The 17495-nt window shown below is 36.9% G+C and overlaps 1 long non-coding RNA gene across 2 annotated transcripts in view; it reads right to left on the reverse strand.

Annotated features, from left to right (window-relative positions):
• Positions 1-17495, reverse strand: part of LOC138715272 (uncharacterized) — a 126007-nt gene that overhangs the window by 100368 nt on the left and 8144 nt on the right. For both annotated transcript variants that reach the window (XR_011336210.1, XR_011336209.1), the window contains exon 2: positions 4041-4106. This is a non-coding gene — a long non-coding RNA (uncharacterized lncRNA). The remainder of the gene's footprint in view (positions 1-4040; positions 4107-17495) is intronic.

Here is a 17495-nt window from a genome sequence, read left to right on the forward strand (position 1 = left end):
TCCCTACCAACTGCTTTCAGGCAAACTTCAGGTGCTTTAACGACTCCTTTATTTGCAAGAGCACTGGAATTTACACTATAATCGTGTTTCCTAGCAACAGAACGTCTCTAAAAGCATTGGAGAAGAACACAAAATACGTCATTTAAACACTGGTAATAGTACGTTATTTTGAAAAGGAATGTGAGAAAATGCCTGCTGGACCACCTGGAAGAACATATAATGATTTAGTCTAATATAAATATTGGAACTGACGGTTTTGGATATGAGTTAAGGCTGGTTCACAATAAACCGGGATCGGTAACGACAACGAGAACGTAAATATTGTTAAAATAAATGTATTTAACATTATTTCCGTTCTCGGTTTATTGTGAATCAGCCTTTATGCTTATATTTACAACAGATTAAGAGGTATTGGTTTGATTATGAACTGTATTCTTCTCCTGTTCTACATGAATAGGGCCCGAATTTGTATGTAATTATTTTTTCCTAATGCGTACATTCATAAAACAAAGTTTAATATCCATATTCCAAATTTTATTTTACATAAAAACACACATTTTACAAAAAAAATAAAAAGTTATGCGAATAAATATTATCGATATTTTCTATATAAATACATATTTTAGTACTCTTCCTATTCTCTTTTAACAAAAATTTGTATCTCGAAAGAATTGAATAGGAATGCTTCACTTCCGCTCGAGATAAGAATTATTCACTTGCACGTTCTTCATCGGGGAAGAATACAATCCAATCTCGAGATTACGCCATACAGTGACTATGTTACTGTGCGTGTTTTATTTTCTGCTTCTGTAAACAGTTCCCCAAAGGCCCTTTTCACACACTCGTGGGTCACTGGTGTCGAACACAGCTAGTATTGCCAACTGATTAGTTAGTAGCTTCTGATAAAACAATTTGTGATTAGTTAGTAAAATGGATTCGAGTTAGGATGTTTTGTCGTTACTGCTATAGAACAGGAGGAGAATGAAGAAAAAACGTTCATTACACAGATATTCACTGCTAGAAATCACAGGAAAGGACACAATACTAAGGAAAAGCTATCTCATCAGATGAAAAACTTTCTCTTACTTTACTGTTGTTTTATTTTGAGCATATTCGACAGATTTTAACTGGTAGTAGTGTGTTATATATTTTAAAATATTATAAAAATGTCACTGATAAGTTCATCGTTGCTCTTCATGAGCTGTTGGAAAGTTTAACAAAGATTACAAGAAATGTTATGTGAACATTTGTGGTTCCTACATGTCAATACTTACTTAATTAGGAACTTACAAATGACATTTAAGGAACCCGGAGGTTCATTGCCATTCACATAAGCTCGTCATTGGTCCCTATCCTGTGCAAGATTAATCCAGTCCCTATCATCATATCCCACCTCCCTCAAATCCATTTTAATATTATCCTCCCATCTACGTCTCGGCCCCCCAAAGATCTTTTTCCCTCTGGCCTCCCAACTAACACTCTATATGCATTTCTAGATTCGCCCATAAGTGCCACATGCCCTGCCCATCTCAAACATATGGATTTAATGTTCCTAATTATGTCAGGTGAAGAATACAAAGCTTTCAGTTCTGCGTTGTGTAACTTTCTCCATTCTCCTGTAACTTCATCCCTCTTAGCCCCAAATATTTTCCTAAGAACCTTATTCTCAAACACCCTTAATCTTTGTTCCCCTTTCAAAGTAAGAGTCCAAGTTTCACAACCATACAGAACACCCGTTAATACAACTGTTTTATAAATTCTAACATGATTCATGTAACGTGTGTCGTTCACGCCCTGCATAGTTTGTGTGAAACAATCCGATTCATTTATCCTTCCTAATGTAAACAAGTTAAGTGTCCAAAGGAAAAAAAAGTCTTTGTAAAATCACCATTACGGATTGATCTTTTAAAAAAGATAAATCCTGATCTTCCATTGCCTCTTACACTGGAGTCATGTGTTGGGGCATCTGACTTAATGCCGTGCTGCATTATGAAGCACTTACATCTGTAGTACGTGAACTGGACAAAGACGATGCCTCTGCAATTGAGATTATTCAGAATTTAATATGTGATACTACTTTAAAATGTGACTTTGCCTTCATAGCTGCTGGTTTCGGTTTCTACAGTCACTCAATATAGAAACTAGAAACTTCTGTAAATCTATTGAGTAATTCAATCAAAGAAATACAGCATGTTGAAAGGCAACTAAACACTATCTCAAGTTCGAAAATAGAAGTTCTAAGAAAAACATTTAAGAGTATGTTTGAGAAAAGTGGCTACCAAACCCTTGCAAAGTCGCTAAGTTTAGGAAGGCCAAAACATATGTGAACTTGATAGTGTGTATGTTGGTGATATTCAAACATGCAAGGTTAACATAGTGTGATGTAGAAGTTCCTGTTCCCAATATGAGGCATTGTTCTCGGATAATAGGCAAGGGTTTGTGATCCACAATCTGGAGGTAATAATTTGTTGTGCACTGGAACTTCAGTCAACATTTCACATCTGTTGTTTAACTCCAATTGGTGAGTTTCAATATAATTCACAGTAATGTGTCGCATAAGCACAAGGCAAAACAACATCCCTCGCTTTGTTATTTATTTTTTCATTCATTCTGGTGTAGTTAAGGCCATCAGGCCTTTTGTTCCACTTAGTTTGTTTAAAGTAGAGATATTAACATTGTTTCTCACATAGAAAAATATGTAAGTTACATTTACACCTACATACATGCCTCTAAATTGTCCACAATTAGAAGACAAAATAGTAATTTAACGTTACACATAGGTTCACAATAAAATGTTCTTCAGTAGGATCTACCTACTAGAAAAAATGTTATTGTTAAGTTCGCCTCACTCGATCGTCATTCTGTGAGTTGAAATGGCAGACAAGTTCGTTCCCTGAAGCGTTCTCGTATGATGCTAATTCTCTCTCCTGTGCGAGGATATTCATGTATCCATACATTCGTGATTAACCTCTCTTTAACAGAAAACGAACTTGCGTCTGCCATTTCAACTCATAGAATAACGATCGAGTGAGGCGAAAATAAAGGTACACCGACATAACAACAATGCACCAACAATATTACTAATGTTATGAATCATCATCATCATCATCATCCTTCACAAAGTAGGCCTCTGTAGACCTGTTTCGGCCCCATCTAGCAGTCTTCTGAAAGGTCTTCCTGGTCGACGACGTCCTCTAGGTTTATACTGCATCATAATTTGTGGGATTCTTGAATTTTCCATTCTTCTTACATGATCTAGCCAATTGAATTTGTATCTGCTGATTTTTTCTTCTACTGACTCTACTTCTAATTGTTCTAAAATTTCTTCATTCCTTTTTCGGTCTAAAAGAGTATATCCTGCTGTCCTCCGGAAAAATTTCATTTCCGTTGCTTTGATTCTGTTCATGTCTTTTTTTCTTTAATGTCCAAATCTCGCTTCCGTATAAAAGGGAGGGTAATGCTAGTGTATTATATATTTTTATTCTTTTATATTTTTGTACTAATTTAGCTTTTAATGTAGTGTTTATTATTCCTAGAATTTGTGTAAATTTGGTAATTTTCTTGTTCACATCTTTTTCATTTTGATAAGATATTTCACAACCCAGATAATTTAAATGTTGTACTTGTTCGAGGCATTGGTTATTATGTTATTATCTTACTTCTGACTGGGTCTTGTCCTAAAAATGCCATTACTTTTGATTTTTGTGCTGAAATATTACTAATAATATTATTATGAATATTACTAATAATTACAATATACTAATATAATATGATACGCTGATAAGAAACTAGTAAGGTATAAAGGTATACGGACTTCCCGGACATACTGTACAGTACATTCAATTTACTTTACTTTCTACTTTACTCAAGTACCGTATCAACATTCTTGAGTAAATGTGATAAAGTGGTCAAAAGTTTGTGGATTTTTAAAACTAAAACAACAAGTCAAACAGTTTTATTATATTTCGAAATCCTGGAAAGTGCTAAATAACGTACAAATCTAAACAGCAGTCTACAGACAACTCAGAAAAAAATCTTACCTTATTTGAGAAGAGATGGAAACCATTATTTCAACTGTATTAGGTACATAAAGCTCGTTCAGAATCCTGAAACAAAACAGACCGCCGTTAGCTTGTTGATATAACTGCATAGGAAATCCAAATACTCTCATTCATAACTCATTTAGGTTACACCTGGACTGCCCGTATCCTCAGATTTCGTAGATGGAGGTGAGGCTTCATTCCCTACTTCCGCAAGCGTGTTCCAACATATTCTTAACCCACTAGACAAAACAACCTTTACAATACGTTTCACAAGTTAAATTTCATATTTCGTCGATTTCATTTTATTACAAATTATACCTTAAACTTCCGTTAATTTTCTTCTTAAAATGAAGCTGAGTTATCAATATTGTGCTATGGAATGTACAGATACGAAATTAAAATATGGAGAGAGTCTTTATGGGAATGCCACCTATATGTAGGCAACAATTTCACAAGACTGTCCACAAATAGCATATATATATATATATATATATATATATATATATATATACACATACATACAGGGACTCTTTGTTTACTCCACATGCGCGGTGTGTAGTAAGCGAAACAGAATAGCGAAACTCCATATTTTATTTCCGTATCTGCACTGCCCCCCCCCACTAAAAAGGCCCGACTCTTGAAGATCCTTACAGAGCACGATTTATACCACAACGATTTAAAACCATTTTCAACTCAGTATTATTTTAATAGTATTACAGAAAGGTATTTCACAACATATGCAAAAAAAAAACATTAAATTAATCTGAAAATAAGATCAAATTAATGCGCGAGAGTCATTATGTAAACAAATATGATACAGATTTCTAATATTTATCAATTTTACCAAGAATTTGCATTATTTCTAATTTCTATATAAATTCGGTCTGTGATTTAAAACAAAGATTAACTACCTACTATGACATATCCGAGCCTAATATTATATATTAGAAGTCTTAGTATGGAAGAGTCCAAATTTCACTCAGTACTGTTGAAAGTCTTCTGATGTTCGAGCTTAGATTTGATAATTTTATTTAGAACTTTATAAACGGACATTAAATCTTATTTTCATTGTCTCAGATAACATTATACATTTACTGTCGATTTAACATTTATTTGCTCTAGTATATTTTCTAGTATAAGATCTGTCCTTCCCGACTATATACTGTACGTTCCATTAGGAGGTAGTTAAATTTGCCGTTACTATCAGCATACTATAAAATATGAAATACTATAAAAATTATATAGTTAACTCTTCTATAATGCTCCGATTTTATGACAAAATAAATGCAACGATGCTGCTAACATGAACAATTACTAAAATAAACTAAGAATTCTGAAATTAAGACATAATTTAGAGTAATACTGCAGTAAACATATAAACCTTTAGCGTTTCAAATAGACGAAGATCTATACAAAAAGATGTCAATCTACGTACTGCTAAATTAATTTCAGATAGTTATTCTTTGTAGCTATTAAACGACAGAACTAATCACTTCGCCGTCTGAACGACTGGATTTGTGAACTGCATACACTCTTTCTGGGAAATTGGCAAGACAACCTGTTTCTTTACTCCATCTCTCTTCTCTCCCCCCGTCTCTCTCTTTACATAATGAATTTTAGAAGCAAGGCCATCCAGCCAGACACGGTAGCTTGTTCCGAAGGTCTCCAACATTAGGTCAGACTGGTATTCTATAAATGGTTCTAGGTTCCAAAAAGTTAATCCAAAAATCTTTCACTACTTCCCATCAATGATCCTTTACTCTTCCACTCCATTTCGTGCTGGTTTTCCTCTCATGATACTTGCGATTTCTTGGAATATACTTTTATGATGATAATACAAGGTTTGAAAGCTTTATAAATACTGTACAACAATTTTAGACATACAACTAGCGACGCTCCTTGGTTATGTTATAAGGTCAAAAGTCTCAAGAACCCCACACGAGACAATGCAGAACAAATGTAAGACATGAAACATAGTTCCAATGGCAGGGAAATTTTTTATTTCCATGGCGGGAAAAGAGCCAGAGTCCACTGACATTTAAACAGAATACTATTAATACAGCCACTATGTAGAATAGAGGACTGCAAATAAATGCTTACTATGTTTACAGAAAAAGCAGCCTGTAGGCCTATCAGAGATCCAAATAAAATACAGTACTTTAAATTATATTTCCCTCTTCTTTGTTCAAAATACCAAAAAACGGTTGACATCTCCACTTCAAGGGAAGAAAAAACTTCAAACAGATTAAAGGATCTGATTTTCTTAAACAACGAGAATGGATATTAACAAAGAGAGATAGCAGAGAGAACTGGACCATTCTGCATATCAAAAACCAGTTCTAGGAAATAATTAGCCTGTCATTATTTTCAGTTTGCTATACCCGAGAAAAACTGAAGTAGTAAAAATTTCTCGACCGTTTAATGCAGGACTTAAAAATATGTTATACATTTGCTTGTTAAGACAATTCCCGAGAATTCATTCTTCAAATGGTGTAATTTCTCCGCCTCCAGCTTGAGTGAAGTGCACAGAGCTTCTTTTTGTACGAAATTTCGGTCAACAAAGACGAACTGATCGCGAAAATCTGAATATACATGGTTCGCCTAATACAAGACTGGACTAAACAGTAGCATTAGAAATCCTCGAACATCGTTTGTAATTAAATATTCTGAATTTCATAAACCACAAATCTCATAGCAATGATATTTAAACACTTGAAAAACTTGGGGGAAAAAATTGAAATTTATAATACAGAAGGTTATTTTAATACGTGAACAAATAATATAATTAGTCTAATAGATGCGACGATATTATTATTATTATTATTATTATTATTTCTCCCTCCTTACACTTCCTCTTAATTTCCTAGTCTAACTTCCTTTGACACGGCCCTTCAAATTTCGTGTTGCAAGTTCGCCATAGGGATTTTCGAGATAAAATTTACAGTCGTGTGCACAGCCTAAAATGCTAGTCTCGAAGTTTACTGTATGTTAGGAACACTTTCGACTCGACATTACACGTGAGCAAAGTGACGTGAGTTCAGAACGACGCTTGACCTCCACTGAAGAAAGTAAGTCACCACAATGACAGAGAAAAAACATTCATGTCAACGAGGTGTAAGCTACAACCAAGCAGCGTTGCATGCAATGCACAATGGTCCGAGTGAATAAACCTACGAAGACGAGGCCTATTACCTCACTTCATGAAAATAGGATAAATTACACATAATCAATAGAAATATGTCACTTCAATACCTAGCAATTACTTTTTTTTTATAAAGAGGACGGACCCGAAGGCTTACATCGCAACCTGAAGCTTATTGCACTTACCAACCTGTTTTGTGAACGATTTTCAACGCCGAACGGTCGCGCTTTTGTACGAATATACAACGTTGCACCGTGAACTTGACCCGGACTATGGTAATGATGAAATATGAAGAAATAAAGGCGAATTGAATCCGAGTGCAGCGTCGAAAGTTAATCGCAATTTTGCTTGAATTGGTTTAGGGAAAACCTCAGAAAAGAACCCACCCACATAGGTAACTTGTCCCAAACGGATTTGAACCCGGATCCGCTCATTTCACGGTTCCGCTAGCCGTTACCCCAGAGCGGTGGGCGGCTAACCATTTACTGTGATATCAATGAACGCATTCGCAGAATTCTAAATAAGTTCAAATCACTTGGCAACAGGTCCTGAGACACTACTGCAATGTACAGACCTGTCAACAGCTGCATGTGAGAATACCTTGCAGTGTTTGATTTATTATCGTGAGGTTATGATGTAGAGGAGCCACTAGTATTGGCAATTTACGTCATCCAGCTCGGGCAGAAGGAAACAACTGACCACGTAAATAAAAATGCAACTCACAAATCTCATGAAAATTCCCAGCGTTGTAATAAATTTTGAATGAGAGCAAGGCGCCCAACAGGTCGGGAAAAACACGCCCAACATGGAGGGGCGGAGCGAGGTCGGAAAACAACACGCGTCGTCCGACAGACGCCGAGGAAACGAAAAACAAGTTGTCCGACATGGAGGGCGAGTATGAAAGTAAGTCGCCTGATAGACACCAGAACTGAAAGTTAAGTCTGACAGGTACCAGAACAGAATAAGAGTTCTCGACAGGGACCGGAACGGAAAGATAAGTCGTCCAACAAGGGGGCGAGAACGAAAAACAAGACGTCTGATAGGAGAGCGTAAAACGACAGGAGTGAGAACGTAAAACAAGACACCCGACAGCAACGAAAACGAGAAATAAGACGCCCTGTGGGGTAGTGGGGGGGGGCGAGAATGACGAGGGGGAGCGAATACGAAAAACAAGACGCCCGGCAAGGATGAGAACGGAAAACAAGACGCCTGATAGGAGTGAGAGCGAAAAACGAGACGTCTGATAGGAGAGCGTAAAACGACAGGGGTGAGAACGTTAAACAAGACACCCGACAGCAACGAAAACGAGAAACAAGACGCCCTGTGGGGTAGGGGGGGGCGAGAACGAGGGGGGGCGAATACGAAAAACAAGACGCCCGGCAAGGATGAGAACGGAAAACAATATACCCGACGGGGAGAGGGAGAGGGGGGGGCGAGAACGGAAAACAAACCCTCCAACAAGAACGGAAAAACAAATGTCCGACGGGTGAAGGGGGGGGGGGTTTAGCGAGAACGGACCAAGACGCCCAACAGGAACGAGAATGGAAAACCAAGCCGCCCGACAGAGGTGAGAACGCATAACAGACGCCCAACGGGGCGAAAACGAAGGAAAAGAACACACCAACTTCAGAGTCGATGACACGATGCAGAAATGGCAAAATTGTAATATAAGCAAATATATTGATTAAAAGTGGCGCATGGACACCTTTACCACCACAAATCTGGACAATGAAGATACTGGCGAAGAAGAACAGGATTGTGACGATCTCAAACAATGCTAGGATACAGGTAAAGGAATGAAGTACAGTGCAGTTGGCTGCACAGGTTGAAGTACTGCGTAGCGGCGACTGCATACTAAAATAGAAATAACAGAAATAATTCAACCGGCTTATGCGGGTAGTTCGCCAGCAGGCATGGCGGGCAGGGGGCCCCGGCGGGGTGGACTCGGCGGTATTCAGGTGGCCACATCGTGGGTGTCACCCCTCTCACAGCCACTATTACACCTAGCTGCGCACACCACGCTTCCTCAATAAAGTCCCAAGTTAATTTAATTTAGAGTTTGCAGTCTTTCTGGTATGCCACTACACTAACAAATACGTTCAGCAACATTCCAAAATTTAAAACACAAAATTTTAACAAGCCTCCTTTTGACATCTGATATCTCCTTATTATACGTAATTATGTAGTAGGGACCTGACTTTTCTGCCTTTACGATAAAGCCGACCTTCGTTAAATATACCCTAAAATGCTTAGGCACTGCGTATGTTAATTAACCGAAATTAAGATGTACTTTTTTTTCGCGAATTCGAATTACGCGAATTTGTACATAAACTTTATGCGAATAATATCGTGAAATCACGATGTTAAGTTTTTTTCCGTAGTCATTCGAGTTGTATTCAGCACTGTTTGTTCAGTACAGAATTTACACCATTAACAGAAATGTGGATAAGACCGTACTGTGAAAGGTAAAAAATCTACTCCGTTCTTTGGAAATCAAAATGATCAAGCGATCGTAAAAAACAGATTATCGTCAAAAAATAAAACGAAAAACGCAGTACCTAATAATTAGTCATTTATCGTCCCTTCCCAACTACAGCAGCAAACCACAGACGATGAATGGAAGTGATGACTGTTCGGTATTTTGGTAATGTTGGGTCAATGCAATTATGCAATACGCCGGGTGATAATTTATTAATACACCGAAAGAAATTAAACATACCTTTAAATAATTATTTTTATGTTAAACGTAACTAATTACTTTTACGTTAAACATAATATATTAATAAAGGGTTAATATTATGAACATTCAGATTACAACTAAAATTACATATTTAGAAAATAACTTAAGGCTGGAGAACTGTTCCTGGGATAAGTTCTCTTTAAATGAGAGCACAGGACAAATTTCTGTTCGTCATTCCCGTTTTCTCAAAATTACAATAGTTTATATATACTGTATTTATTATATTATATATTACGAATACACTTTAGGGGAACTTCAGAAATTCTGTAATTGCGTAATATGGCTAGCGCGATTTACAATTATAGTGTACTCTTCATTTCCTTGAATGCTATGAATAACGCAACTAAACTCTTATCTTTCAGTGCAATCAGCACTACATAAAAATAGTCATTTTTCTACAAAAACGACATTGTATCGGAAAGTCGAAAGAAGACACTTGTGACGCAAAAATACACAAATTTTATATTTGAGCGGCGATATAATATAGAACTTGAGACTAGTCTACAATAAACCGGAAAAGATAACCAGAACGATAACGGGAAGCGGAGGACGTGAACGTGAAGATTTTCGATTCACAATAAACCGAGAACGGAAACTACTATGCATATCGATATGTATGTCAATAACGATAGTCGATATTACGCATTATTTTATTCGTGTGTAACTGACCAATGGAGTTCTCTCATGAGTACAAGCGAGCCAACATGATCACAGATTAACCAACTTCAAAATTTATACACGTGGTAGTTTGGTCACATATACGCGTAGCATAATATATTGAAAGTGATTCTACTGAACATTTGTTGCAAACAATGAATGAAAAAGAAATTATGTCACAGCCTCCTTGCTACAAAATATACGACGACCAAATAGCTTTTGATAACAGAATGAATCTAGTACGTTATGAACGGAAACGAGAAGGCAAAGTTAAAACTTGGCCAACTCTCACGTTCCTGTTCTCGGGCTCCGACAAGCTTCGTGTTAATTATAAATACTCACGTTTAAATACATTTTAACAATTTTTCCGTTCTCGTTCCCGGTTTATTGTGGACCAGCCTTTATGAAAAAATAAAACCCATTAAATTACACGCAATCTGCAGGCATTTTCCATTTGTCACTATTGCAACAAATTACCATAAAAAAACTAAGATGGTGACAAAGAAATTGCATTATATGGAAATAGTACACGCAAAGTACATACTACTTACACGTAACTTGCCTCATACCAACGTGTCTACAAATTCCGAAATTGTCTTGCTCAACGTGGCCTGAACCCGGATCCTTGGCACAGAGAGCTACGACTGGTAACTCATTATATAACGTCTCTTTTCGAATACATACAAAGGTATTCACAAACGACGCCATGAATTACGTGGATAACAGCTGAATGAAAATGAAAGTGGGGTCGAAGTACTTTTTCCTCAGTCCATTCACGAGTAATCCGGTGAACGCGCAACTGATGATCTCTTAATTAACACTTAATTAGAGGTCTTTCGATACACTACGTACGAAATTGTAACCAAGATCATACCGGGAAATTTGACTTTCAGATTTAGAAATTTCTAATTCTTTAAGGGAGACAAATGCCTGCTAAGGTGGAAAAAATGACGATACGACGATCATGAGTATCAATGTTTAATTTTATGAGTGTAAATAGCTGGCAAATTAGGTTTTGGCCCTCCGATTCAACAACAGGATTTCTTAACCTAATTCAACAACAGGTTTCTTAACTTATCATAAACTGCGACACGAAACTTCAACTTAAAAAGTATAGCTCTCGACAGGGCTTCTGTGTAGTGTTGAGGAAATGAAATAGTATTTATGCCGAAAGTTTGAGCTCTTCAAAATAATATGTAGGAATTAAATATCACGCATGACATGTATTTACCATTAAAATTAGTTGAACTTAACGGATTAAGATTTACATTATATTCTCAAGTTTCATACACTGTAATTAAATGAATTCTGTAGCCATTCTTTACTCTCGAAAATGTACATGTTATTAGACAACGAAGTTTACTATTTCAGCGCAGAGCGCCCTCATTCCTCAGGCGTGATTCATGCCGGCAGTACAACGCCCGCAAGTGGCAAAGTCGTCTGGCAGCGATATACCTGTAGCCTAAAACATTTTAACGCTTTCATTACACAGTAAAATGTTATTGAGCTGAAGCCGGCATGTGGGACCAAGTCCAAATCAAAAAATAAAATAAAACTGGCATCCTAGAACGATTTCTGTTCCACCTTATGATCAAGGGAAAATGTCTTCAAACAGGACCTCGACCAATTCATCTCCATTTAATTATTGGCACGCAATATTTGTTAACATCTTATAAAACAGTTTAATAAAATCAATACTCGCCCTCGCTTGATTTGACAGTTATCGTGTCTACGTCTCTTCTTCAAAGTTACATGATATTAACCTTATTGTTAGAGAAATCCAGGGAAAAAACAACCAGGTAGTCGGCCCATTTGGAAATCGAACTCCCGCATGGGCGCAGCCTCAGATCAGTAGACAACAGAGCCTTATGGCTTCCTTCGAAAGGGACTAGCAACGTCATGTGAATTTGCAGTATGAAGAAATCTAAACCTGATAGTAAAAAATATTCTCCGACAGGAACCCTCGTATACAATAACAATTTATAGCTTTCAATATCGAAGGTTCTTTTTACAGATAAGAAGTCGGCTTGAATTCCTTACAGAAAAAAAAACACAAGAAAATTTCACCATTTGCTAATGTACTTAACCATGACCATATTCCCCGTTATTCTTTGGTGGAATTGCAATTTTTAGGCTTTTCTATCAGCTTACAGCAGAATTATGTCATGCTTTACAAGTCCAGAAGAAGCTACAAGAGCATTCTGTATTGGTGAAATAAGTATCCGCTATGCAGGTTAGATGTCTGGTATCAATATTGTAACAGGTGCAAAAGAATTTAACATTTTCTCAAGAAAGCCTAGCAACAAATAAAATATATGGCGATAAAGATTCTGTTACAGTGAGAAAAATAATAAGAAGATTGGAGATGGTAAATCTCATCTGTATAAGACCAGAGAAGGATCTCTTGCTGAAACAACATTGAGCAATGCTCAACAAAATCAGAAAGGGACAGAAGGTAATATTCATCACGTCTTTGATATACGATAAGTAGGGCTCGGAAGTTGAAGACCTATAAATTGCCTGAAAAGACCTTTTAAAATACCTAAAGCTATCATAAAAAGGACCTAAAGACTGGAAAAAAGCGACGTAAAAATGTGATCCAAATTAATTAATAATTTCAGTTTCAATTACATATTTAATGAATATAACGTTTCAAAAATACAAAATTCTGGTGGTATGCAACATAAGCGCGAAAAAAACTATATGAATGAAATGCTTCTTACTTTTAGGCATTATATATTTTTTTGGATTAACATAATTTGAAAAAGGAATTCCGTGTTTGTTAAGAAAAGTACTTGGAGAATTCAGAATGAACTATTTTTTCCATCTAGAATGAATTCAGCGAACCCGCGATGGATATCCTGGAGCAAGAAATCGAAATTTGTTAACTAGAATATCTAGCTTAACCACACTAGGGTTACAGAAATGGGACTTCGGAAACTTTACCTCCGTTTAGCATTGCAGTATATCACAATAGTCATCTCCAGGTTCTTAGGTGTAAAGGATCGTCGGTTTTCTGACAGCACGTTGCGAAACATCGAGAAACTTCTCTCCACATCAACGGTTGTCATTGATGCATACTTGAAGCAAGTGAGATTTCATGAGAATTGTAAAAATGGCAGTAAAAATGTAGTCGAAAGAAGATGAAGTTGCAAAAAAAAAAGTCATTGAGACCTAAAAAAAAGGCTAAAATGGACCAATGATCTGAAAATCGCCGAAAAAGGCAACCAAAAAAAAAAAACAAATAAAACACACCATTTTCTGGCCTACAATGACCCAAAATGAACATATATTATATTAGACCTCGTCTTCGGACGCTCGAAAAGAAAAGTGTTTTTCCTCAACTTCAGAGTCCTAATGAAAAGACTGAAGACTGTGTGAATGTTCGGACAGCAATTTTTTTTTTTTTTTTTTAAGAGATAAGGTCTGAATCCTTAGGTCCCTCACTGATTCAGTCGCTCTATCGTCTTTCCAGTGTGATTTCGAGTTTCTAGAACTTATTATATGGACAGACCAAAAAATTGTAATTCCACTAAAAAATAACAATGAATGGTCAAAGTTGAAAGTGAAATCATTAGCAAGTCATAAACTTTATTGGTGGAAAAGATATTGAACGTAATAGTTTGGGATGCATACTGGTGGGTAGGTTTCTTATTAATTTCTTGACGTAGGCCTATTTCGTAACAAGAAGGAAACAATGTTTAACCAAAAAGAAGTGTGGAAAGATTGGAATTAAATACTGTATGTAATTTCTTTTGCCAATGTAAATGTTGACAATTCTACTACCGCTGTATATAGTATGTAATTTCTTTGACATGTTACAAAACCAGGCTATATTTATAAATTCTTTAATAATTATAGTGTCATAATAATTATTAAAAGTGGAAACGTACAAGTTAAGTAGTGAACATTTTATAAAGATAGCTCTCATTTAATTACTGGCCAATACAAGTAGCTACTTGGTAATGGTAATAATTTGTACGATACTCAGAAATGATGAGATAAGGCGTAACGAACCAGCTGTTCAATGAAAATGGCTGGGAAAATTTAGTTACTGTGAAAGAATTTGTCCCACAGCAACTTTGTCTTCCAAAAGCATAGATTCTGGCCACGAGTCTCTCTATCTGCCCACCGTTGGTGAAGTCGCCAGCCGACCAAGCTACGGTCGAGCCATGTAGTCTCTAATGCACAATGATACTACAGTGAAGTGACAGGTTTTTACCCTGCATGCTATTAATTACTTATGACAGAAATCCACTTCCAAGAATTCAGGTAACATTCGATGGCACCACCCCTAGTAACAGTCGTGGCTCCAAAAGTGCGCGCCATGTCAACCTCTATAGTCTGCTTGCATGTCTCCTGAAATATTCATGCGCTTTCGTCTCCGCTGACCACACGTACAGCATACGATGTCAGCATCGGTAGTTTCGAAGGTGAACAAATTTCAGTCATGTTTTCAATAAAACAGTAAGTTTTCTCAGGTGATTACAGACCATGCCAAAAGGTATCCTTTCGTTTCATCTGTTTGTACATCTCCTCGTCCGTAAAATTTCAAATACACATACCGTATTATAATATTCCTCTGTGGTTCAAGTGGTAGTGAATCCAAATTCGATTCCCAGGACGAAAGTGGAGATTACACAGACTCTATGGATGTTGCTAGATTACTGGTTTGTTGTCCTCCATTATCTTAAGAGGTAACCCTGAGTAGTGCTTGCAGCATGAGGCAGTTGTCACTTGTAAGTGCCCAGTGTTGACTTGGCTTTGACCTGGGCTCCGTACACTTGGCAATGTTTGGCACATTGTACGCCCTATTATATGCGATGATTATCTGAGTCTGACAGGCGGCTTGGGTGGCATTCGTGAATCCGACGCTGACGAGTAAGTGTCCAGTGTTATTCAGAATCCTTGAAAGTCTGTACAGAACACATCAAATGTCCAATCGTTTAATGACATGTAATTATGTTAATACTGTATAAAGAAAATTGTCTATGAAATCAAAATACGAGGGCATGGAAGTTTTTCATAGCTAAGATCAGAAATTAAATATCAAAAGAAAAAAAAAGTAGAAAGGCGCCTGGTAATGTTCGATATTTGTTAGGACATTAATTTTCTCTCTCTCTCTTTTTTTATTCACTTGCCTTTATATCCTCAGTGATTCAGAAGCAATCAATGGATCCGAGGTTCGTGAGGTCAACACTGCCGTAACCACGGGATTTACCAACGCGATAAATAAATTCACCAATAGTTTTTGGGAACTGTCACAGAACTCTCGCTAAAGTACAATCTCCTGCTACTCTAATTTCTTCCCTCTCTCTTCCTTCTGAAACGATATAATTGAATCTGACAAACTTTAGTTATCCGAGTATGAGAATATTAAAGTGAGGAAGGGAACTTTTAGTTCTATTCCTCACAGGATCTCTATTTGTTGGGCGAACAGTAAAGCTCGAAGGATGGTGTCGTGATAAGCCTATTACAACATGTAAAGGAGATCTTTCCCTGAATGAGACGGCTTAGGAAGATTTGCCTGCTATTACACATATTAAAATTCAGCTCTGGAGTAGAATCGTAATAGTTGGTTCGTCCAAACATCACTTGTAACCCATGTAGCCTATAGTCAGCGCAGTTGATAGTAATGTAAACAGTCACGCAAGGTCACATGCTCTTTACCTCACCGTGTGGTTGGCCCGTCTGGGGAAGGAACAGGCTACAGCATGTTTACATTCTCCAGAAATCCATTGCGCTCGCTGTACGCTTACACATACCAGTCACGCTAGCCCTCACTTCTTTAGTCTTCTTTCTTTTCTTCTATTCTTCTCCATCTCATCTTCATTCACACTACGTCCAACCAAAACTTTAATGAATTTGTAAATGACACGCCGATTTGTATTACATTCAATGTGAGGCGAAATTTCAGTTCTTTCAGAATGTCTTTATTTCTCTTACTGCACAACAATGTGCAGTTAATGGTTATACTGAAGACCACCTACTTTGATGAAACATTTTAAAAATAAACTCAAGTCAAATAGTAATCCATGACACTTTGTAAGGCTGTCGATGTTCAACCTATATTCCTACTGACGTGACACAGAACGAATGAAACATGATTGTGTCAACAGACGATGTGTATACGTACCGAGAGAAATTATCATTCGGTAGACCTTCGGCAGAGTTGGAATGGGAGTCTACACCGAGACTATGACGGTTATTCGCCGTGGATGATTTTATGAGACCGTACACTTTTTTATTCTATGAACATACAACAGCATTTTAACTTAGGTATGTTTTTTTAATCTTGAAACTATTTGGGAAGTCACATTTGTTGTCAAAAATATACATCGCAACACTGACATTCCTCCCGCCCACGTCCAATGCAATCACATGTTATCCAATCTTTTTTTACCTTTTTATTAGATTTCATACTCTGAAAGATCTGGAACGCGAGATAAAATGATGAAGAGAATTATGAATACTCTGACTCATATGTTTCAGCACCTCAGGAAGTGATTTGCTGGCCAACGGTCAACTTGGCTTTACGTCACCATCATGCTCGATGTCGTCATGTTTGAAACGGTCAAAGTCTGCCCTTGACAAACCATCACTATACTGAATCAACTTTAGGGTATTTGTTCCCACGCACATATTTTTCTAACAACCATTTCCTGACCTCTGCCTTGTAATCTTGTAATCGTTTAAAAAAATTCGATCGAAGTTCAACTCAAAGAAACTGAAGTACTGTAGTTTCCCTGTCTTCATCTTAATAAAAGTTCATCAGTATATCCTACCGCATTACATCACGAAAATGTTCCGATTCCAAACGTCCTTTCATCGAAGCATTACATACAATATACCGACTTCATGCTGTAACTGGATATCCCAGGTAAAATTAAGGTTGTAAAAATGTTAACTTACT

The sequence above is a fragment of the Periplaneta americana genome, chromosome 15, assembly GCF_040183065.1.
Source record: "Periplaneta americana isolate PAMFEO1 chromosome 15, P.americana_PAMFEO1_priV1, whole genome shotgun sequence".
In the NCBI taxonomy this organism is placed as follows: Eukaryota; Metazoa; Arthropoda; class Insecta; order Blattodea; family Blattidae; genus Periplaneta; species Periplaneta americana.